The 24929-nt window shown below is 41.5% G+C and overlaps 1 protein-coding gene across 36 annotated transcripts in view; it reads right to left on the bottom strand.

Annotated features, from left to right (window-relative positions):
- mical3a (microtubule associated monooxygenase, calponin and LIM domain containing 3a) overlaps positions 1-24653 on the bottom strand; it is a 78670-nt gene extending 54017 nt beyond the window's left edge. For 10 of the 36 annotated variants that reach the window (XM_080869682.1, XM_080869711.1, XM_080869696.1 and 7 more), the window contains exon 1: positions 7298-7644. The gene's annotated coding sequence lies outside the window, so the exon portion shown is untranslated. Of the gene's footprint in view, positions 1-7297; positions 7650-10040; positions 10382-24441 lie in introns of those variants that run through there. The other 26 variants (XM_080869683.1, XM_080869685.1, XM_080869689.1 and 23 more) reach the window with 15 other exon arrangements.
- Positions 24654-24929: the final 276 nt, after the last annotated feature.

The following is a 24929-nucleotide window of genomic DNA, read 5'->3' as shown; positions in this document are numbered from 1 at the left end:
ACTTTGTGAGAGAACAAATAAAAAGAAAAAAAAGAAAAAGAAATATTTTGTTGCTTCTCTCTGGGCAATTCTTTCAGTTGCAAACATTGCAGAAATAACATCAAAGACATGATTTGAAATTATTTGCATCGTGATTTTGTCAAATAAAATCTGACTCCACACATGTCGTCAGTAAAAACTTTAAATAAATAAATAAATAAATACATACATCTTGAGAGTCAGACTCATGGATGAAGAGGGAGAGCTTGATCGAGCGCAGGAGGCAAGTATCTATGGGGAAAGGTGGAGACTAATGTCTATATTCATAGATCCGTGAACGCTAAATGAGGCAAAGGGATAGAATTGCAGCTACGGCGTTTTATATCATGAAGAAAACATTTTCAAAACCTTAGAAATGCCCCTTTTTATTGGCTTCATTTACACCCAATTACTTTAAAACTCAAATAGAATAGCTAAGAAGCCACATCCAGCTCCACTTGATGTACTTGTAGAATTTAATCTGAGAGAATAAAGTGGTTCCTGGAAACAAGTACTCCAGGATTTATACTGGTCCCAGTCTGCTCAGTTGTGCTGCCAAGACAATCCTCAATTATGCCCAAATCCGGTTTTAAATGAATCTGAGCCTCATTGCGTTTCAGAATCTGTTGGACTATATCCAACCCTTTCCAACCATGAAAAGAAATCTTAAATAGCATGTTTTAAAAAGCACAATATAAAGAAATTTACCCCAGAATAGCTGACATGACTCAGGGGAGCAGTTTCCGATGACAATGGGTCTTTTGTACAACCTACATATTAGTAATTGCCTCAAGGGAGTCTGGGCACAGGCTCAGCCTGCTCTTGCTTGCTTATGGGTGTCAAACATGGTCAATTAGAGCGTCCTGGCAGCTCCGGCCAAAGCTGTTTGATTTAGGAATCCTCTCAAATTCAAGCTGAAATGCCACTTCCCCAACTTATGTGCTGTTCATAACAAGTCTTGACTAGTGTAGAATAGTATTTATGCTATGCAAACATAGATACAATGAACCATGGACTGTAGAAAAATGCAAAACCATTACTCAGCAAAGCTTTTACTGCATCAGCGTTATCAATAGCACTACTCATAAAAATCTGCATGGGTTTTCACATTTGGTTATCTGTATACATTTTACATCTGAGCACATACTGAAATAAAAGCACATATCAGGTTACTTGTATACTCCAAACCCTTCTTAACAGCAGACTAAGAAATGTAGTCTGAGGCAGACGCTGGTCTCCGTGTATTAGTTATGGTCGGAGTCGGGATATGCAGACGGCCAACAGGACTTCAGTTTAAACGTCCACTGATCATCCAACATCCAACATCAGAGTTTTCTGATGTCAAAGCGAACATCTCACTGCATGTCCAGGAAGAACGATGGACAGAAGAAAAAACAGCTCGGCTGTCATGTGAAAACAAACCTTAGAGGTCGTATGATTTGGTTCCACACTGAATGCACACAGGCTAACCCAAACTGGGTTTTTGATTCTTGCCATAGGAAAACTAAACTATAACTCTGTTCCCAATCTTCTTACCTCTTAAACCACATTAATTACACCTCAAACATGAAGAATGCCATAGCCAATGTAAAAAACAGGGTGAAATAAGGAAACACAGAACGAGAAACTAACTGATATTCCCGGCACTGATAATTAGGGCTGTGCGATCTGACCCAAATCTCATATCCCGATATAAGACATCTATCACCCCGATAACGATATAAATCACAAAAATGTAACATTTTCTGTAAATTCTGTGAATCTCGGGCAGAAGTGTTTCCAGCTGGGCGTCGTGTAGCTGGAGTCGAGTGTTTTAGCCGATGCATGAAACGATACATTTTTTAAACATAAGTTGTAATGGCCGCTGTTTTCTTTGTGAGTATTTATTACACGGCGTGCTGCGGGGAAAAGCCTGTTCTAACGTTTGAGTCTAAGGTTTATTTTTTAGCACCGGACGGCTCTTTTTTACTTCTCATCCGTAAATCCTCTGTATACTATTTTACGTGATTCAGTTTATTTTGAAAAGTCTCAACAGGATCTTGAGCTTTATTGTGAAAGGTTTATGTGGAAAATAAACAAGCAGACACACGATGGTTTTACTGTCATTGTTGCTAACGACAGCGCTTAAAAACAGGCGCTTGTCCGTCCGTAGTGTGGTTATATTAAATATAAGAGAAAGAGAAAACTTTAAGAAATTAATACAGCCACTACAGTGACCATCAAAACCATGAAAAAATATTACCGTAAACAGTTTATTTTGCGACACCACGAAACAAACGATAGCGTAAAATGAAACGATAGATGTTTTTACATCGTCATCCGATATATATCGTTATATCGAACAGCCCTACTGATAATGTTATTTACCTGTGTGATTATGATACAAGAAATAGCTGCTATAATAAAAGAGATCCGTCCTCTGGCATGCGGTTCTGATATTATGATAGTACAACATTCAATACTCAGCAATGGAAGAACTAGGAGATACTGTTTCCAGCAGGCAGGCACCAGTGCCGCGTTTCAATATTTTATTTTGTTTTGTTTTTTTTTGATGACAAACATCATCTAAAAAGAGCAAAGTACATTGATTGGAACGTGCAACAGTGAACTACAACCAGCACAGCCCATAATCCCATCACATCCATGTTTGCTTTCTCTAATCTCTGCACGTGGGCGCAGCTGTGAGTAGTTCAGATGGTAAACAAATTGCAGGACTCTGTCGAGTCGATATAAGGGAAGCAGAATCTCTGACTAGCTAAACCTACAGTTGCCGAAATCTTTCATTTGGGTCGGTCATCCTCAACGTGTTAGTATCGCTGCGTGCAGTGTGGCAGCAACAGGGAGCATCAAAAACCAGGTATTAAGACCTATCTTTAGCAGAATGAGGTTTACCCAGTAAACAGCCTGTCTTTCACACAGTCGATAACTAATTATCCCATTTGCCCTCTTAGGTTACTGTATAACTCACTGCATAACTAAGCAATGATTTATAAAGGATATTTCTGTTAACCAATAAAATGAGTCACACGCGTCACTTTAGCTGTGATCAGGATAAAAGCACCAGAAGAATATTTTCTAATTGGAGAAAACAAACTGTACATATGCCTCAAAATAGTCCAAATTAAACACATGGCCATCAGAAATATCAGATGGTGCATTACTGTTTGATCATGAGCAGATGTGTTGGAAATGTTACAACTACCAAGAAGCAATAAATAGGTAAAAGTAGAGTTATGCAGTGTGCGAGCTGTGCTTTCATCCTCTTTTCAGACCAGTACATGTATTTTTTTGCTGTTTTACACAGTGTGCAGACAGTTGAATCAGAACATGCAAGGTTGGCTTTCTTCCCAGCCTCGCAATGCCGAACATTTCATGTCCCTCCATCTCCCAAATAGTTGAGCAGCAGACCAGAGGAAATCCAACCTTCCAGAGTGTACTGAAGAGCTGCTGCAGTAGGAAGGTAACCGAACACCCACGCAGCACCACGAGGCATGATTGCTTTATAGAAGCAAGCATGAAAACAGATTCCTTCCAAATTACACTTTAATCCCTGTCACCTACTACAAGGTGGTAGGAAAATCATGCTTAGCAGGTGCAGCACAGATTGCATTTAGACACTAGATGAAAACTGAGGAATTCACTGCTTCACTGTAAATCATATTTGAAATGATCAAATGAACACAAAGCAGTGGAGGGATGTGGACGAACTGGAAAAGAAACTGAGTCACAATTCATTCCAAAGTAAAAGGAGACAAAGGGGGATTCACAAGTCTTGTGTAGTTTAGTGAAGCCGATCAAAGTGTTGGTGTTAAGGTTAGCTGATCAAACGTCTTCACAGCTCCAGCCGAACCCTAAACCTCGAGACAAGAGTTCACGTCCACATTTTAAACAGCCGTCAAGTCCTGTTCTATACTCCTGATCCCAGGTCTGTTTAACATCTTGTGTAACCGCCAAGTGGATATTAGAGGACTGATCTGTGAACACATGATGGAATAAAACACAGATCTGAGCAGAGAGCACAGATGATAGCAAATTAGGAGCCCTAACGAGGTAAAGCAATCATTATTACAGTTCAAAAGGGTAACAAGCTGATGTTATCGCTATCATTCTACACGCCTACTCTAAAGTTGAAGTCTGGTTTGTCATCCCTCACGTGACACCACACATGGCAGCAAGTGTGTGACATCATGTGAAATAAACACCGGATTAAGACGTTGTTTCAATCATCAAAGGAGCAACAAGAGAAAACCTGATTCAACTATATTGGCAAGAAAGATGATTTTAACACCTTGTCAAGACACAATTAACATTACATTCAATAAAAATCAATGTTTTGTCATGACAGGCAGAAAAGGATTCAATATGAATTCGCTATGAAAGCAGTGCTGATGAAATGTGTGGAGACTAGGTTAGAGGACAGAGACGTGGAATATTAAATGTGTGGATGTCAGTCACAAATCTGTGCAATGTGTTGACTTTAAGACTTATCAATGCTCTTGATAAGAGGGGGAAAAAAGTGGTGATTTATTGGTCGGTTATTTCACCGTCTATATTTTAGTTTTGTATGCAAAGAAAATCTTTTTGGTTTTTTTTACCCGTACTACTTCGATGAACTAAAACGTTTTTTTAGTTTGGCTTAGCTTCAGTTCTGGTTTTAGTTTTGTTAACTACATCAGCCTCGTATCTATGTCACTACTACCCTTATTTCTCCCTGCTTTTTCATATTTCTCTTACACAACAATGGTTTCAAAAACAATTACAAAAATAAGGATTAAGTTAAACCAACATTACCCATCGATCCCATCTATGGCAGCGTTTCCGTGCAGCAGAAACAACTAAAAACATATAATGCTTCCAGTGTTGTTAGAGATCGCGCCCTGAGATGTATCCCGAGTAGAGAAGAGAAACTACAACAGTGTGCCGTAAAAATGGGTTTTGTGAGGTAGCTGAGAAAATACACACACTTAAGCAAAAAAGCAACGGCGCAGAGAGTCTCAGTAGCCTGTTTGCTTGTCACATGAAGATGTGTAGGATCAGAGTTTCTGCTGCACTGGCTGACGTAAGATAGTAGCCTTTATAGAGTTCAAGGAGCAGCAGACTGGCAACATGTATCACTGGCGTAGCCTCTGGAATGCATTTGTCATACTGACCCACTTCTGATCTCTAAGGTGGAAGAAACAGCCAAGAAGTAAGTCTTTAATCTAGAGCTGTGGGAAATCACAAAAGCAAATGGACAGGAGCCATGCTGGAAGTCATGCAGCTTTGACTAGTGATTATTCCACCAAATCTCATTTATTTTTCTTACTATGGGGGGGGGGGAAAAGAACGGTGGCAGATAAAGCAACTATCTCAGACTTTTTGTGGGATCTCCAAACCTTAAAGGGTGGAAACAATATGGCATCATCCAGGCTGTTTGGTTTTATTACACCGTGTGACTCAGCAGTCAACACAGGAATATACTCATCATCACAGGAATATACTCATCATCACAATCTCATCCACCTAAGTACAAAGTTGAAATGGTAACTGGATATTCTCTCATTATCTTGCAATGAGTGTTTGCTAAAGAAATGGAACCTTAAGCAGTTCACAACATTCCTTCTAGTTACAGCTGTCTCTCCTTTTAAGGACTTACAGCAGGCTAGACTTGCTATAACACGCATAGTAGTTTAATATTGTGGTGGGATGGAGGGGGGGGCACCAAGTCTCAGATGAGTCAGCCACATCAGCAAGCCATTGGGCAAATGAACCAGATAGCTGGGATACATCCAGCTGCTCATGACACAGCACGAGTTGCCTTCACAGGACTTCCTTCCTTCCTACCGTCCGTCCTTTCATCCAGCACTTTTCCCATTTCCACAATATACTGCAGGTTCACAGGGGGTCAGAGTCAGAGCTAGTTTCCTTAACTCTGTGAGCGACGGTCAGTAAGGGGGCAAAGTGAGTCAGCTTTATCTTCCCCTCCCTCACGAACATGAACATTAAAAAGCTTGCCTTATCAAATTCGTGCTGCTGTGTTTTGATGTATTTTGGATGCTTTGTGGGTTGTGTTTATAACACAGAAATATAAACTTAAAGTTTGCCACTGTAGCACAGCTTAGTTTTGCAGAGGACGCTGCATGCTTGACTATACTTGAACGATTGTGTCAGGCTTCTCTTCAGAAAGCCAAACTGCAGTCAGCCACCAAGCAAACATCCTTTCCTACTCTGCTCCACATCCTGATCTAGGAGGGAAACTGCTAGTTATGATAACACAAAGGTGCGAACAGATACAGCACAGCCCAGTTAACACCCACCTACCCAACTGCACCCTGTGGCTTCAGAGTAGATGTACAAAGTCTTTAAAGATACAGTGTAGGAAGGAAGCTCTTGAAATGCGAGAAACAAAGGTTCAGTATAACTAATCAATAGAACAAATCCAATCACTCAGATGAGACAGGATAAGAGACTTTGGCCTGTCAGGTCAGGACCCTTCTGCTCCATTTAACCACAGAGTGGCTGCTGCTGCTGTATGGGCCCAGCTGAGCCAGCTGGAGTAATATGATATTAATGTTAATGTCAGCATACAGTTAATCAACAAAAACAAAAATGACATGTGGAAGCATTCATCACTGAAGTCTAGGAGGAGACTTTGATTTAACGTCAAAGCCTTTACACTTGGCCACAAAACAGGTACTGAGAGACAACAAAAGCACTTGCAAAATATCTAAACTTACGGTATGTATAGGACTGCATGAGATTTACACAAGAGCAAGCAGCAGCCAGCTCCATACCAGCCTCCTGTAACAACATCTTTTGCGAATACAAAGTGTGTGCATTAACGTTTACCTAACATGACTTCTTTCCAGGTGTGTTGCGGCTGTGTTGTTACCCGAAACAAGCTCCTAAAACGACATTTCTCAAATGTCACCTCTGACTCAGTGATGTACAAATATTATTGAGTTTCTTTGCCGACTCATCAGGTAAACTGTCGCGCTTGGACTGCATTCTGTACTGATGGATATATTTGTGTGGAAGTGACTAATAGCACCACTACATTCCACAGGATGTCCCATTAGAACCGAGGTTTTCCTCTGTGATGCACCAGTAATGTGCATGTTCTTTGCACAAAGAAAATTGAGATTTATAACAGGCCAATGCAGTTAAATCGTTAGCTGCTCTATTAAAACCAACAGAGCGTGACATTCCCAAACGTGCGAAGGTGCAGCCCGCGGATCCCACGGTAACGTTAAAAAAACCCACTGTTTGTCAAACGACTGAGAGAAGCGTGTCTTCTTACCTCTGAATGCCACGTGATTATAATCCAATCGTCAATAATTCTATTAAATCCATTTTCCTGTGTAAATCCAAATTTCACAGTGAAGCCAAAACGGGAATGTCTATTTTTTTCCGCTCGGTAGGGATATAGAGCACAGAGCCACACGGCAGACGAGAAGGCGCAACTTGAAACTGACTGAGAGGGATCCGTCGAAACCATAACGCCGACAAGGAGGGGGGGACGTGCAGCTCTGTAAATAACAGTATGTTCCTGAAATTTGAGCGAACAAATAATGTTCCTGTATTACATGTTGAAATAAGAGTACAAAGCAGTAATAGACTGCATACGGCAAAGAGACGACGCTGTGCTAGCTTGTACTTCAATCTCTCTAACAGTACAAGGTGAGCACCCCCCGCTCTTTCTTGAGGTGAGCCAGCGTGTTTTAACTCAGTTTAATCCAATTGGTCTCTTCCAACGTGACGCAGCAGCAGTGTTGCGTTCACATGCGGTCGAAAACTTGGCCGAAACATTAAAACTGGTTTAGACAACCGGGGATACCGGCGGGGTTTCATTTAACGTGATATCCGAACAGTCAAACTTTATTTGTATTTATTTTGTTATCTTTCAGTTACTGTAAAATATTTCCCGTTTGCCTTGTGTGCGATTGTGTATATAAATATTGACTTAACCTGTAGGGTAAAAATTGATAAATTATTGCTAGTAATAATTAGCCTGCACAAAAATGGGTTACTGTAAAATTGTTTACTGGGCATCATCCGCACAGGTGTGTTACCAGAATATAGAGGCGTGATTCAGATGTGCACTCTGGCACCCGGGAGTTTTATATGGACAGTAAAAGAAGTAGGCTCTAGGTAGTCTGGAGTGATGAGGCGCATGACATAAAATAATGGTTAACATTCCTGAAACGTGTGTATCTGCTGTGTCTATCTGCAAGTCTCCTTCTTTTCCACTGTAGGAAATCTTGAAAATATGATTCCAAAGGAAATTCCAAAGCTCATTTGTTTGTTTTCTAACAAAGTATAGACCCAGATTGTGCAGTGGTTTCAAATGGGCTGAAGTTTGCCTCAGTGGAAAACCATAAGATTACAATTTGGGAAAATTATAAGTTTTAAACAATCACTTTCAAATGGCAAGAAACAGTTTAGTGAGTGTTTGGCTGCTTCCCGCAGACAGAAATGTGCATTACTGATACACTGCTTTTGTTTCAGTCACAACATGGACTTCTCCCCAGACTACAAAAAAATGGTTCTGCAATCCAGACTGCAACTGAACCTTGTCAAAAGAAAGGTTTTTATTAACCAATCATTCAAAGCCATTACTGGTTCATTAACTGGATCACAGGCAAGCAAAAACAGTCCAGTCTCAAAGATGAGGCAGCTTGAGATATAGTTCATCCACTTGGATCAGAAGAAGATTATCTATATTCTCTGTAAGGTGCTACATTCTTAGGCCATGTTGAAAGGAGAAACCCTTCAGCTGCTATCAGCTCTGGGCACATTACCGCAGCTAGCAAGCAAACACCTTCCCATCAGCTCATGTCACAGGACAGATAGTGCGGCTGAGACGCAAGGCACGTATAATATAAACTACAACTTTGGCCAAGTTGGTAGTTCAGTATTAGTTTGATTTATTTTGTTTAAAATAGCTTTATAAGCACAATTTAATAAATGATATGGTGCATATACTAAAAAAATACTGAAAAATATTGGTCCCACCTACGCAGGGAGAAGATAAGATACAGGGATATCAAGTACAAATATACAAGGAGAGATAAACGGGCAGAAGTCAGAATCGTATAATGCCATATACTAACCAGATTATCACGGTTAAGTCACATGTAATGAGTTTGCAGGCACAATGTTGTTGTATAACTGTTCTGTCAAAACATAATGGGAATAACAAAAAAAATTAGAAGTCCCTTTCCAAACAATCTTTAAGGTTACTCTTACAAGCCACACACACACAAATAAAATGCAAAAAAATCCAACAGCCTGTAAACATCACGCTTCCTTCTATAGCAGGACATGAATTAGATCTTTAGCACTTTATTAGTGACTCTGCATCATCTCTCTTGCATGCTTTGCAATTATGTATGAGGTTCAAATGTAAGGTAATGTAAAACAGCAACATTTTGACCATGAATTAACTTGCAGCTAGAAAACCTCTCTGTTTCTATCACCACAAGGACATTTTACATAGCATACAAGTCCTGCAATCAGAGCAAACTGTCCCAGCTGAAATTTCCATGGATTTGCTAATTATACAAAACCCCGGTGGGGCACAGAGTGTCAGCCAGATCTAATTGTGTGGAAATGAGCAAGATAGAAAAAGGAAGACAGACTTGGAGGAGTAGAAATGGAAAAAAAAAAAGAAAGACAGGACGAAGATTAGCGGTTGGAGGCTGAATGACTCGCTGCATAATACATCAGAAGGAGTTTCACCATGTTATGAAATTGCCTCTAATTGCGCTGAGCACCCTGGTTCCCACCATGGCTCTGTTTGCTGTTAAGGTCTGTCATCAGCCTTTGAGTAAACATACAGACAAAGGGTTGTCTACCTAAGGTGAGGCAGGCTGCATGCATTCTCCACATCACAAAGGGATTACTGATGCCATCCCTGAAATCATCAAAGGCATCTGCCATGTCACATTATCCAATTCTGATGACAAAGGACTGCATCAGATCTCCTTTCATTTGCTTGCAGTGCAGCAGGTGAACGTGGGTAATAAAGGTGAAGTACTCACTGTACTGAATGAAGACAGGAACAAGCTGAAGATCCAAAAGCTATTCCTCAGAATGGAATTGTTGTCTTTCTATCTTCCTTCCTCCCTTTCCTCTTCTCTTTCTGCCTCTCCTCCTGCCTTCTTTCCCCCCTCCACCTCCTCTTTTCTCACCACAGCAAGATGCTGCCTGGACCAGTGCTCGTTGTCATGGTAACCAAGACTGGGGGGGATTCTCATGTGACCGGATCTCCTTGAGCACTGATTGGCCAGATGCACTGATGTAAGGAGGGAGAGATGGGGCGGAGGGGGTGATGTCACATGCCCATCGGTTCACAGATTGGAGGAATCCTCAGCCAGGCCGCCTGCAAGCACAGACAGACACAATGGGCGTCTTTTTAAGGTGGGGTTGATCTGAAGTGGAGCACTTCCACAGTCAGGAAGAATCTCCTTGACCAACTGGTGACTTACTTAAAGGGATTCTGACATGCTGATGTAAGAAGTGAGATGGAGCTGGCTTGGCTCCCACCTGTTTTTGCTGTCATCTCCAACTGTACTGCTTTCTGCTGCCACTAAAATCTCTCCCAACTGGCAGGATGCAGAGTGTTACAAAACATATGGGATTGCTCATATGTGGCAACTTGACCTGCTGGACCTACCGCTGTTCCTCCTACTGGGCCTACAGTATTTATAGGACTGCAGAAACCAGACAGATGCAGGACTGCTGCTATTCACTCTTAGTTAGCCATGTTCATACAGCTTTCAACACAAACCATTGAGACTTACAGTGCATTGTATATCTTAATGGTTTGCTGCTGATAAGAACTTTCAGCTATTTCCTGAAATAAAAGGTCACGTTTAACTGCTGCCAAACTGTGATTAAAAACACAGAAGAGCTAGCAGAACACCACAAGAATGTGCAGCCATAATTGCATAATTATTCTTGCTTTTGTCACAGATTTTCTGTTTTAGAGTCTTGAAAGGTAGTGGTGACGAGGACACGGGAATTACAGGAGGACTCAGCGGCTGAGTGAAAAAAGAAAGAGCTTTCTGGCTTCATTTAAGCAGTAGATATCAGATATCAGGATAAACACTTTTATGTTTTCTATCCCTTATGAGCAGAAAGTAGGTCTCTATTAATTTCCCAACGATGACATGAGTAATCACAGTCCGAGCCTGTTGTCCAGACTGTTGTGTAACAGTTTGGGATTGGTCCAGTTCAGCCAGAGATGAGAAATGTTCTTGAATCGTGTTTGTTTCTCTGAGCTGAGCTGATGTCATGTGTTGCCTTTTTGCACTCAGCAACTAAAAAATCCCGATTTGACAAAGTTTTCAGAGTTGGTGGTCGTCTGGATTGCTTCATTGTGGCCATCTTGTTTTGCAGTGCAACTGTGGAGAGTCGTGTTGTGTATGTGTGTGCACGCCCACTGATTTCCCTGTAAGCAAAAACAGATTCACTCCTGCCACTGACCTGTGTCTCAAGACATTTCTTTACTTTTTTTTAGTAAAAATAATTATCCATTGTCTTCTATGCTATGGAAAATGACAAATTATATTTATTCTTAAAACATACGAATAGATTTGAATGCATATTTTCACTGTGAATATCCCACTCCCACTCACCCACTCACACTGTCTGAATCAATCAGACATGTAGCTTAAACATCAAGCTCCAGTGACACCAGGGATATGCATAATGCACCCATTTTTCCTGTAATGCCATAACTGGGCAGTGAGCTTTACTAATAAAACATGCACCACTGTCTCCAAAGCCATCTGTTTCTCCACACCCAGCAGGCACTGCCCACGTAAAGGTGTCATTCACTTTCATTTAAAAAAAACAAACACTGTTTTTCAACAGAATAAAAATGCAGGACTTGCTTAGTGCTTCCTTGTCTTGCATCTATATCACTCCATCTTTGGTGCAAAAAATGCACACAAACAAAATTAAAATGCTGAAGAAATCTGATTTATGTCTTATTTACTGTGAGTCTAACACTTGAAAAACAAAAAACAAATATGCTTTATGTGTGATGATTGACTCGTTTACAAAAGTGCAGCTTAACTGTAGCAGACGACACGTTAATGCAGGTCCAGCTCTCTGAAACACTCGACAGCCATACGGCCTTCATCTGTACGGCTACATTCATATTGAGGCTGTCACTGTTACTGTACCCTCTCCTCCAATTCTCTCAAGTGTCTCTGTGCATATGCTCTCCCCTCTCCCTTCTCGTGTGAGTGTGAATGAAAAGATGATGAGATCAGTGATACTAGTGATCTCATCATGTTCATAGCCGGCCATCAGGAAGCTGTTATGGGCCATTGAGCACTAAGCTGCAGAGGAGAAGGAACTGAGAAGAGGAATGGCAAAAGTAAATCTTCCTCATCGGATTGACCTTACTTGGATATTCATGTTTCAATTTGAAAGCATATTAATGCTAAGAATAATTGATCAATTAATTAAACTATCAGCAAATTTAAATGATGGGCACAGAGCTAGAGAAACTAGCATTTTATCAATAGAAAAACATATATACATATAACTGACTACATAGTATAACTATATATAACTATATAACATATAACTGAATTTCCCAGAGGAACCTACCCGAGGGATTAATAAAGTTCTATCTATCTATCTAAACTTAAACTAAAGCCTGTTTACTACAATAGAAAGTAACGTTTACTTGAGAAAGCAGAACAATACGCCACTGAATGTGATTAAAAGTGTCAAACAAAGTGGAACGTTTCCATTGTAGGCCAGTCCCCAGATAGAACTATATTTCCAGAACACTGAAAGGATCAAACTGTCAGATATTATGCGCAGAAGGACAGCAGATTTTGAGACGTCTTGCTGGTTGAGCAGGTGAAAATGGGTCAGATTTGCTGTGTGTTTTCACCTGCTCTCTCTGCTCTCTCGCTCCACCTTCCTGTTAAATTTTTCACTGCTCCACTATTATTAATGGAATCACCAACTGTTTATTTACTTATTGGATACAAATTGAAATAAATCAGTTGAAGACACACACTCAACAACCGAGGAAATGCTCCAGTATGAATAAACAGGATTCCAGCAGTAAGCTTGTCAACAGAAGAAAGATGTGCACAGCTTCTTCTTCTTTTTTTAATTTAGGGAGGACAATTGTTTGATCGTTCAGATAAACACAGCATGAATTCTGTCAGTCCAAAAAAGTGATAATGGAAAGGGCTTTTAAGAATCGTATCAGTATGTAACTTTAACGTTTCATTTCCTCCAAAACTGTGAGCTCTAACTCTGTGCAGAGTAAATCAGCTCCAGTCGGCTGCCCCCGAGCACGAAGAATAGAGGGAGAGGTTATGAGAGACTGAGGTGTTTGTGTGTGAGATGGTTGGGTGCTCAACAAAGGAAATCGGTGAACAAAAGTTAGAAAGTGAAAACGCACCTACCCACAGAGTCAGGAGAGAGAGAAACAGCAGACAGTGGGTGTCAGATTTCAGGAGGTTAGGCTGTGTCTGTGGTCAGCCTGAGCCAGTCTAAATTTAAGCGTATGTGTTTAGGATACCTCGGACCAGGGCTGTGTGAGGACTGAAAAAAGATGTAGTGGTCAGGGTGCGGCCACACTGGAAACATTTCTCACACTGCTGGTTATTCACCGTGTCCATGAACTGCTAAGTTGGTAGGCTATAAATCCATCCGTTCCTACAAGAGTCAGTAGTCTCTGATCTTTAGCAACGTGCACGACGTTCCTGGTCTAAGTATGGCTGTGAATGTCATGACTCAAGGTGTTTAGGGGTCAGGGGTTACCGCCGTAGAGTGGATCATGCTAAAGAGTGAGCTGTGGGCGTCCACAGGAAAAATAATTCAGTTTATTTGAACAATTTCTTATACACATTACAAGGAAGGTATTGATCTTAGAAAACAACAGAATAAAAGGGTATATTTTGCATGTTTACCTTGAAAATATTAGCTTTATAAGAGAATACGTTTAATGCTTCCATAACAACAACAACAACAACAAAAACTGCCACAGAAATGAAAAGTAAAAGTTAAATATAACTTAAAGGTTTTAATCAAGTATTTCTGTAAGGCTGTGGTTTTGGGGTACATTAGTTCTTAAAGCTAGTTATCTGTAAGCATGCTAACATGCTAACAAACAAGCTGTTTTGGGGTATAAAGCTAACCATGTTTCCCATTACAGTTAGGATTTTTTGCTAATGTTTCTAAATTAGTTCAAAGGCATTAGATATGAATTTCTGGAGACATGAATGATTGAAGTAAATTAAAGGGTGATGCTGAGCTAATTCACTCAAAATCACTTTCAACGTGAAAAACTCATGTCGGCACTAAAGGCCATCTTAGTTATGGGGACCATGAATTTCTGCACCACATGGCAACCCCTCCTATATTGCTGTTACAGATCATATCACCAGCACACTATACCAGCACCAATGTGGAGGTTTGGTCAGAGTGGCAAAGCCTACATCGTTCAGGTAAAGTTTGACCACCCTCAGCACAGGTAAATATGGATAAATAGGCTGTAAAAACTCTATTTTATCTTGGATAAAGGAGTGAAAGTGTTTAATCTGCTTATTTGCCCTCAAAGAATAAACATAAATGTTATTGCTCCATTCACTCTGACGGGTAAGGTATATTGTTTTCCCCTCTGCTGGCACCAATCTTACTATAACATCTTAATTCAGCAGGATCAACTGAGAGAAAAAAAACACGCTGGACTAAACAGTGCACGAAAATGGATAATTGCATCTAAATCCATGGAATTAGATGGTCTAATAAATTGAATTACATTCCACTACAAGTTAATATTCATGATGGCAGGGACACAATAAAAAGGTTGTGCCACAGCACACTAGTTCACTAGTTTTGATAATGGATTTATTTCAGTCACATCAAAAGTCTAGCTCACTATTACAGTTACATAACTAATTACATAACAGATTCTTCCTTGAGGGAAATTTGCTTTATAGTGTCTTCATGAAGAGGAGTGTTTTTGCATGTCATTACTATATATTTGTTTGGCCGTGTGGGAAACATGGCTGCCTTTGAAAACAGCTGGCGTGCAAACACTATCAGGCGGCACACATAAAGGTCAAGTTGCATTATGTTGATTATGATACTTGAAATATACACTTTTAAAGAAATAGATTCATGATATGAAGTTAAATGACCAGCTTTATACAAGAAGTGTAGTTCACTCTTCTTTCAACACTGTGCAGTGTAACACAATGGTTGTGCAATGTTTTCTGAGACTGTGAAGGGAGCTTATTTTGTAACATCTGAACATGGGCTTGAAGCTTCAAAAAATAATAATTCAAGATCTATTCCAAATGTGTGGTGGGTTTGAAATGTGTGGTTGTTCAGAAGGCAGAGGGGAAAAAAGATGCCACTGAGTTGCATTTCAGGACTCCTGCGTTGTTGGTATTACACTCACACTGGACGGCAAAGTGTAAGACCTACACAACTCTTTTCATCTGGGTTCTTCTTGTATTGCGAGTTCCAGGCAAAGCGTCATCAGTGTTACTTTCCACACTTTCCCCAGAGGGTGCGATTAGGCTGTGCCTTATCAAATACCAAATGATGATTCCAAACAATGTGTGCTTGCGACTAGAACAGAATTTTAATCACATTCTGCTTTAGACTGCCAAGGTGCCCTCTGCCTTTTTTTCTCCCTTTTTCATGCACTCTCCCCCCTTCAGAGAGACCATGAGGCTGCTATGTACTCGCCCTGATCAGATGATGGGTTTGCTAACTGTAATCAGAAGTCAGTAAACACAGTCCTCAGCAAAGCTTTTTCATTACCGTTGGAGACAAAGCAGAGCTGAACTGCAGTTTACACAATGGCCTCAAATCTCAGTACAAGTCAGCTTGCATATATTACCCAAGATCACATCTGACAACACAAGCTGAGCTGGAGAGCTGGGGGGGTTTTTTCAGCTTCCATCAAAGCTAACACATAGCTTGACTTTTACTCCTCAAGTGAAAAAACAGCAAGATTAAGTTGTTACATTTTTTAGCTTCAAGTATACTTTTGAATTCCAGCTTATCGTGATGATTCATTAAGTGCACAACAAACAGGTAATGGTTTCAGTTGACGCTTCAACTTGATACAAAGTGGCCATGATGGTCGTCCGTGAGTCTGCGCACACATACAGCCCAAGGACAGAAACCAAACACCTCTACCCCTGTTACAGGCGCACGTACCTGTAACATATATATAGTGCACATGCGCTATACACGACACGCAATTCTCTCGCATTGTGTCCACTATTATCAGTGACCTTTACTGCTGTAGGAGACTGAATAGTACAACAAACAGTCCTTGTCCTGTAGCTATCAAGGGACATGAGCAGTTTAAATGAATTCTGAATTCTTGCGTTGCATGAGTTGCTTAAAAGGCCCTGAGATGTGTTAGTGTGAGTTTCTTCAAAGACAGTTTTATTGGCTCTCTTACAGCAGCCTCCTGGTGTCGAGGATATGACTCGCTTTCTGTGAGGCCAATAACGCAACGGGACAACAGAGAAGAAGATATTTAAGTGTATGTTGAAAGAAAAACTGGCAACGTTTCTCCAGCCTGGAAATGCAATGGATAGTAGCTACGGTGTTCAAGAAGGCTCGAAGAGCAGATATCATGTTCCAAGTCCTGATATTGACAGGTTTAGGTTAAGGTGACAGCATGAACGGAGCCGTTAGGTTTCTAACATAATCCATTATATTGATCCCGCTCCATCCTAGGGGAGGATTCTCAGCTGTCACTCTTTTGATGTTTTTCTTTTACTGTTGTCGTTGTTTTAATTACAGTAGTTTGTATGTGACGCTTGCACGATACTACAGATATTTCTCCCACTGCTCACCTGTCCAAATTCTCACAGTCTGTTATCAAACCAGATCTCCACTCTCCGTGTGGAAAGAAGAGAGAAAACACACAGCCAACGACTGCAGCTGTTCAAATATTGTGACATGTGATCTGTGGCTGGCACAAAGAGAGACTGTAGTGAATGACCAGGATACAAAGAGTGGAGAACAGGGGGCTCAACCGTGTGGCCTGTCCCCGACTCCCAAACACAGGCACAAACAGCAGCGTCTTTATTTTGCATTCTTCTGCACGTCATGCAGAGCTGCTGCCTTTGGCCTCTGACAAATATCCTTACACACACAAAAAAACTCCACCCACAATTGCAAACTATTTTTGGAAGCAGGATAATCATTTAAAACCAACATGAGGAAATCCGAGAAAAGGTATTATCTATCCAAATATGTTGAATAAACACGACTATGAGCAGTGGCTGCTGAGCAGAAATCAAACCAAGGGAAGACTGAGTAATGAATTCTTTATCTCATAAAGAACAGAACTGCTTTTGTTCTGCTCTTAGCTCTTACTCATGCTTTGACAAGACTTTCAGAGACTTTCATCCCACTGCCACCTTTCCCTTAACGGCTTTTATCGCACCTGTAGATGAGGATCAGATAGACAAAGCAGTTGTTTTTAAAGCTTTCCACCTCTTTTGAGTCAGACAGAAAAGTCCTTTCTGCCACTACCTACACCCTAAGACTTCTGTTTTGGGTGTGTATTGAGACTATAGGGGCTTTCCTTGGGCTAAATTATGATGTTAATGTGTCAGCAAGTGGAATTAGAAAGGTTAAAAACACAGAAACTCGAAATTCATTAGCAAACGAACCCCTTGACCTCACTGCTGCACTGATGCTGACTGGCACTGACACATGCTCTTTGGAGGGGAGCTGCAACAAGAACAGTCCAAAGCCAGGCAAGCAGCTCTGTGACTCTCTCCAGCTAAGCATCAGTATGCTAACATGATCACAACACAGTAATGTTTGCATCACAGCAAGCTGGCATATGATGATTAATAAGAGTGAACAACAAATTCAGGTTTGGACCCAATTGTGGCACGACACTAAAAGAGTTGGGGCTGTCATTCTTATATAGAAGAAGTAAATACTGTTATATCCACAAATTCACTCAAAACCACCTATATTTGATCTCAGTTAAATGCACATATGCAGACAAGCTGCTTGGATTATCACAGTCTGATATATCTATCTGAGGAAATGAAGAACACATCAGTAAAGAATGCAACCTTTCATTTACAAGAAGGTAGATGACAAAGTCCAGCAATCTTGAGCAATCCCAGAGCTCAGGGAAAGACCTCACTGAAGAGGCCTCATGTGATGGATTTCATTTCCTGTTTTCTTCTTTTCAGCCTGATGAGGTTCTGTGGACTTCACAAGACATGAAGGTATGAAATAATAGCTTGACAGCCTTAGTAGGCTTTAGCATATTTGGATTACTGCAAGGTTTCTTTATGCATGGTGGTTAAATGCTGGCTTAGAGAAACTACAAAGCAGTAAGGCCCTTTGAATCTTCATAAGGGTGCAGGGCCCTTTTTAGTCTTTACTCTCTCCAAAACATGAGATGATGACGACATGCTTGTCATCTTCAGTGCAAAAGGCAAGTTTGGGTCATAATGAATTCTGATTGCATCCTGGCAACAACACATTTAAAAACAGAATATTTTCCAGATGAATGGCAAAAATCACATAAGAATAACAAAGTACCTTTTTTCCAAAATATAAATTAAGATCAATTTAAGCTGAAATATATGAAGCCCTGCCCTCGGATATGATTGTTGGCATGAAGATAAAGCAAACAATGAGTCATAATGATGGTTATTTCAATGATGACTCATTTGAACTCCACTACAAAGACGAGTGAAGCTGAGAAAAGAGGTTTCTAGTTTTCAAGTGGGTTAGCTACTGGTATTTGGTATTCATATACAATGCTTTTATTTTGAAATAACACAAATATACAGCTAAATTAAGAGAAACTGATGGAAAAGAATGTTTAATGAAGTAGTAGGTGGGAATTGTGCTGGTATCCACATGCATAATGCCAAGCTTTGCAGCTCATTTCTCCGTGGTCTGTCAGATTCCTGCTACACTCTGTATGCTTGTGCACGCATATGAGTGAATCACATTTGGCCTGCAGCTCTCATCCTGACATCAGCTCTGATCTCTGACCCCAGTCTTTGCTTTTTCTCTTTTATCCCCCCTCATCTCAATGAGCTCATCGTTATTAAAGAAAGGGAAATGTCTGTTCTCTTAAACAAACTCCACCTGAGTAAAAAGAGCAATTCCACAGAGTTATTTCCACATTTGAAGTCAGTGCGGAAAACAAAATTACATTGATGTTAATAAGTTAAGCATACCAAACATATGCAACACTGGCATGCTGCTAGATTTAATGCACAAGAGCATAATAACAGTCGATGTGCCATGTATACAAGCTGGATGTCACCGAAAGGAACAACAGTCATTTCAGCCAGTGTGGGCATCCCATAATTTTCTCATCCAGTGAGGGTGTGGAGCAGCATGTTGGGTAACTCGAAATCGTGTAGTCAGCCTTTCTTTGGTGTCAGTTAACTGGTTACTGTGGTAACTGTGTGCTCTTGGATGGTTTCCCTGTCAGCAGCTTGTCTCTGGCTGTCTTCACAGAAGCTGTAGCCGTGTGGGTCTTCCTAAATCAGTGATATTATATCTGATCTTCCTCTCTAACCTATAGAGAGACAGGCATGAAGCCTTAGACAGATGTGGACGCAGGCAGGTTCCAGTCAGGTAATGTGACAGCCTGTTATGACAGAAGGGCCCGTGTGAGACAAGGAGAAGCAGGTAAGAGTCAGTTCTGTAGCCTGAATTGAACGTACCCTCCCACTGCTACGGAAAATATCTACCAAAGGCTAGATAAAAATAGACCGCAGCCACACCCTGAGTATCCAACCACACTGAATAGGATTTTACACATAATACATGTGGTGTAAAAGAAGATTCCCACAGTTCATCTAGCAGGTTAGCCAGAGCTCAGCCAGTTCCTGGGATCACAGAGATGAGGATTATGAAAAAGGCATGTCTTTGCACAATCCCTCCTGCTCTCCAACTCCTGTGTTAGAGAGCAGGAGGGACTGCTTTTCTGTCCACCCTTCAAGGGTTGAACCTGCGTTACAACCCAGCTGGAATCCCTACTCTGTCAGACTTCTTTAAGCTAGCTGGGACTCCGCTCTCTACAGCCCACAATTTCACAACAGCAATGGCCCGTTGACAGGTTAATGCAGGAGTCTACCAGTCCACTGTATCACTCTGGATGGTTACTAGGATACAGGAGTGTTTGTTTAGTGCTGTTGTGATCAAGAAACGCAGATGAAGAGTCAGACACGCCTGAGTGTAATGTGGACATACTGTACATCAGATGGCAGCGATTTAATCTTAAAAAAGTGACACTATAGAGACAAATCTTTGAAGGCCACAAAATAACAGGCCTGTTTTTAAAAAAGAGAAACATCACTGTAAATACAAGCTTTGGGCAATGAATATGAGGACAATCTGCCAGCATAAATTAGCTAAAATATACGACTTTGAGTTCTTGTACTCGCCTGTCAATGTGCTGTTCGGAGCACTTACACCCCCCTCGCTGAAATAAGACTGTAGAGTCATGTTTAAATAAATTCTATGCATCCATGTTTCTCATATGCTACGGTTTTAAATGTCCAAGCCTATTTCTATTGACCTTAACTTTTTTCTGTATACCTGCAATTCCTAAATGTAATGTTACCGTTTTTTAAACAGTATATGAAGACTGTCACTTTAGTAGCAAAACTGCTGGCTAAGGTGTTCTCTCAATAGCAATATCAGTATTTATTCACTTTAATGAAACGTTTTCAAAGATCCATCTGTCTGAAAGTTGATTCCAGTGAAATTGGAAAGAAGAGCCGGAGGGACAGCTGCAGCCAAGACCAAAGCCACTTTCTACTCCTCCCTGAGCATGTGTTTGTGGGCATGAATCTCACGTCTCAATGTGTGTTGCTTCTATTTATAAAACTCTGACCCTGTGGCCTGTGTAACTCCTCCAGGTGCCCTTTGCTGTGAGTCTCCCACCATCACCCCTAGCGGGCTCATCTGTACTCGCAAGATTTGTTTGTAGACAATGACGTAACACACCGAGATAAATATGCACAGCCCGGTCCTACCTGGGGCAATTTGTGCTAACATGTTGTTATCCTACTATTTTCAACAGCAGGAAAAATAAAACAGTGCATGAAAGTTGCACTAATTTCACATTTTTTATTGTTCTCGTCATTTTATGTCATCTTTACTAGGCAGCCACACACAGCATTGACATGTAAAATTGGACAGAGCTCACCATGTTTAAAAGCCACTCTCACTCCAGCCTAATCTGGGCTACTTGGGACATTTATGGATCACTTATACCACTGGCTGTAATGTTACATGAGCTAGCATGACCATAAAGTCATCATCTATCAGTCCAGCCTAAATGTTGCCCAAAGAAAACTTTAGATGTGGATTGCTTATTATTTTCTCCTGAGAAAAGGCTTTACTTGTGGTTTCCTGACTTTTACTTTTAACTCAGAGTCGCCAGGTTCAGGATTTATGTTTCACTGTACGTACAATGACCCCAGTTTTATAAAAATTTGGAAGGAGGAAATTAGAGGTCATCCATATATATACACTGTATGTATTTAAGACATTCCTGCATCTATCCATTTTCTGCCGCTTGTCACGGTTTGAGTCACGGCGGCAGAGAAGCCCACACTTCCCTCACCCCAGCCACCTCCTCCAGCTCATCTGAGGGGACACCGAGATGTTCCCAAGCCAGCTGAAAGATGTGTTCTCTCCAGTGAGTCCTGAGTCTCCCCTGGGGCCTCTTCCGAGTACGACATGCCCGGAATACCTCATCTAGGAGGCGTCCTAGTCAGATGCCAGAACCACCTCAACTGGCTCCTTTCAATGTGGAGGATGAGCAGCACACTCAAGAATAACTGAGATAAAAGGAAGGTTGGAGATTGGCTGTAGTTAGCTAAGATAACTCGGTCAAGTGATGCTGAAGTGAAGTAGTGGTTTCATTATTGCCAGCTTGAAGTCCTGTGGTACATGATTGATCAACTTCAAGATCGAATCATTAGTTATCATTAGTTGTTAAATGGATGCTATTAGACAGTGAAGAAAGTTGTGAGGTTATTGCACAGTTAAAGACTTTCCACATTGCTGTTTCGTATACTGTGTTCTCTGCCCACAGGGACTATACTGATACAAGAGCAAATAATCATTTTAATCTTGTTTCATAAGCAAATGAATATGCAGTCGAGCAAACAATACCGCAGAGGTTATTTCTGTACTCAGCTATGATTCACTAAAGAGAAAGCAGACAGGACAAAACAACATCCCCGCGGTGTCCATCTGCTGACCAAGACAAAGCAATTAGAGAAATAATGGCTTAAAGGGATTACCTGCTGATTATTGTCCAGACAGCATGCAACCAGAACACAAAGTCTAAGGCTCCTCTGAAAGAGGTAAAAGGACTGTGCGTGTGCATTTAAGTACAAAGAAACACATAACCAGCGTTTTGGTTCTTTTCATTCCATCAGCATCTCCGTTGTTCGCTCCATCTTTATAGTTCGTCTCGATATATAGAGTGAGGGAAAGTTAAAAGCGGGACAACGTTGTTTGTGGTCTCATTCTACTCTTCCGCATACACACTAATAGCTGCCGGGCTGGTCTTGGCGGAGCTGCTGCTGCTGGTGGTGCAAACTGTCCTGAAAACATCCAGAGGATGTGGTCTGAAGGACAGCAGTGCAGAGAGATCCAGTGCCTGCTAATAGGGATTAATGCTGTCAGAGGATCAGCTGTGGCGTACCGGATATCTTTGTAAAGTTTAACAAAATACCACAGCTACCTAACAACATGCACTACAATGCGTTTGCAAGAAGGGTTTCTGAGCCAAAATTAGTTAGGAGTTTGTAAAAGGATCCTTATTTTCTGCAACTGCTTTCCTAATAAAAGGCTTCTTCAAATATGACCTGTATTCTCTGGACTCCAAAACCTGTGCTGTGTTTCCTTGTCTGCTATAAAGAACAACAAACATGTTTAATGTGTCAGCTACTAGTGCAACGGACACAACAGTTAGGTCTGTGGAAGACACCCGCCAGCAGCTGACAGGCAGGATCAGTGTCTGAAGTCAGCTGCCGAGCAAACGGGCACCCTCTCATGAATGACAGCTATTCACCTCTCCCTAGAACATCATATGAGTGCTGCCTCCTACTCAGCACAGCGGCAGCGCACAATGTGACACTGTGTCTTCTGATACAGTACAGCCTGGTGGAGAGGGGGTGACAGAGAAACAGATAACCTGCACTGTGACCTTGAGGACAGCGATCGTCCGCCGGCGACCAGAGGTGATGTCAGCAAGAGTTACCTGACCTGACACGAGGCGGTACAATGGTGACCTAATGCATGCAGACGCTTTTGCTTCTAAACTTGGATAAAATATGTGTCATGCAGTTGAAAGTAGGGCAGCACTAGCTACTGGCACTTTCTTTCTGTACCCCTCTCTAACCTTGCTTATCTCTCTCTCACACACACAGAGAGAGAGATAAATGCTCATTTGTTATGAAAACAGATCCTCCTGGAGATCCATGCCTTTCCTCCATTACGTCAGATGATGCTCATGTCACACACACGTGCAGAAAATCTAAACTTTCTCTTATCGCTGCTGTTTCTGCATCGCTAGCTCAGAAATCCCCCTGATACCCTCACCTCACTGTTATGCAGAGAAGACAGGCAGAGATGACAGAGCAAAGATAACCTGCACTGGTTGGTAGAGATAAAAAGGAGATAAAAGGGGTGGAGAGAAGGGAAATGTAGGTTTTAGACCACACAATAAGGTTGAAGGCATTTCTGGTAATAAAAACGTGATTGAAAATCCAGGAAAAGAATGTGCGTGGTATTTGAGACAAATGAAGCCAGTCAGTTTCATGCAAAATTCATATGCGCAGCCAATGCTAAAAGTGAACACAGTGGCATCCTTCTATGACATCAGTGCCAGCTGGCCCTTAGCTGGGTACCGCAGAAGATGTCTGCAGTGTCAGTCAACTATTCGTGCTGCCATTGATTCATACTGTAGGCAGCAGCAGCAGCTCTAATGGTATGTAATAGTGCAGCATGCAGAGAATTGCATAAGAAGAAACCATGCTTGTAAACAAGGAGGGCGAGGACCACAACCTCCCACAGCAGCGCCACTGCAACAAAGCTAACAGCTGTGAGGGCTCATCGTAGGCTGTGTCAACAACATTCACTGTCACGAAACTGCAGAAATGTCATTTTCTGACACACACACACAGAGCACACAAATGTCTGCAACTGCACCCTATTCAGGAAAACCCAAACATCTACCTTGGTTACAAAAACAAACAATGTGGGAAGACACCTCGTCTGTGGGACTCTGGTTGAGAAACCCGTCTAGTAACATCAGTACATTCCCGAGATGTGACTCTTATTACAGTCAAAGAATACACATGTGCAGCAAAGAGCAGATTGAATGACAAGCAGATAACAGGCAATACTCACAGGGGCTTTAAAGATTAGTTAAAAAGAAAGAAATCCTCGTCCATCATCAGTAAAAAGACTCCTTTCACAATTCTCCTCCTCCCTCCTCTCAATGCTTTTTGTCTTTCACCAGCAAACTGAGAGAAAGAGCGGCTGAAGGCAGACAGGAAGATCTGCAGTGCTGAAACTCAGTCAGCTACCTCCTTCTCCCTGTTTCTCTCCTCCCTCCCCTGCCTACCTCCCTCGCAGTTTTCTCCAAGGTCAGTAGGCAGAACCGACTGTTTGACTCCTCCCTTAGTGGACAATACCCTCCTACAGGCTGGACGCACAGGCAGTAATTACCATCATGATCCAGATTAACTCCTGGGTGTGTTTTTGTTGTGTGTGTCCAGGATGCGCTCAGGGACAACACACAGGCAGGATTACCGTAGGGAAGGTGGGGAGAGGTGGGGGACGGTTTAGATACCGGGCAAGAGGCAGCAAGCCTGGGATACTCTGCAGCAAACATT

Source organism: Rhamphochromis sp. 'chilingali', assembly GCF_963969265.1.
Source record: "Rhamphochromis sp. 'chilingali' genome assembly, chromosome: 2".
Classification (NCBI taxonomy): Eukaryota; Metazoa; Chordata; class Actinopteri; order Cichliformes; family Cichlidae; genus Rhamphochromis; species Rhamphochromis sp. 'chilingali'.
The sequence above is the reverse complement of the archived record's forward strand: the minus strand, read 5'-3'. Positions and strand labels throughout refer to the sequence as shown.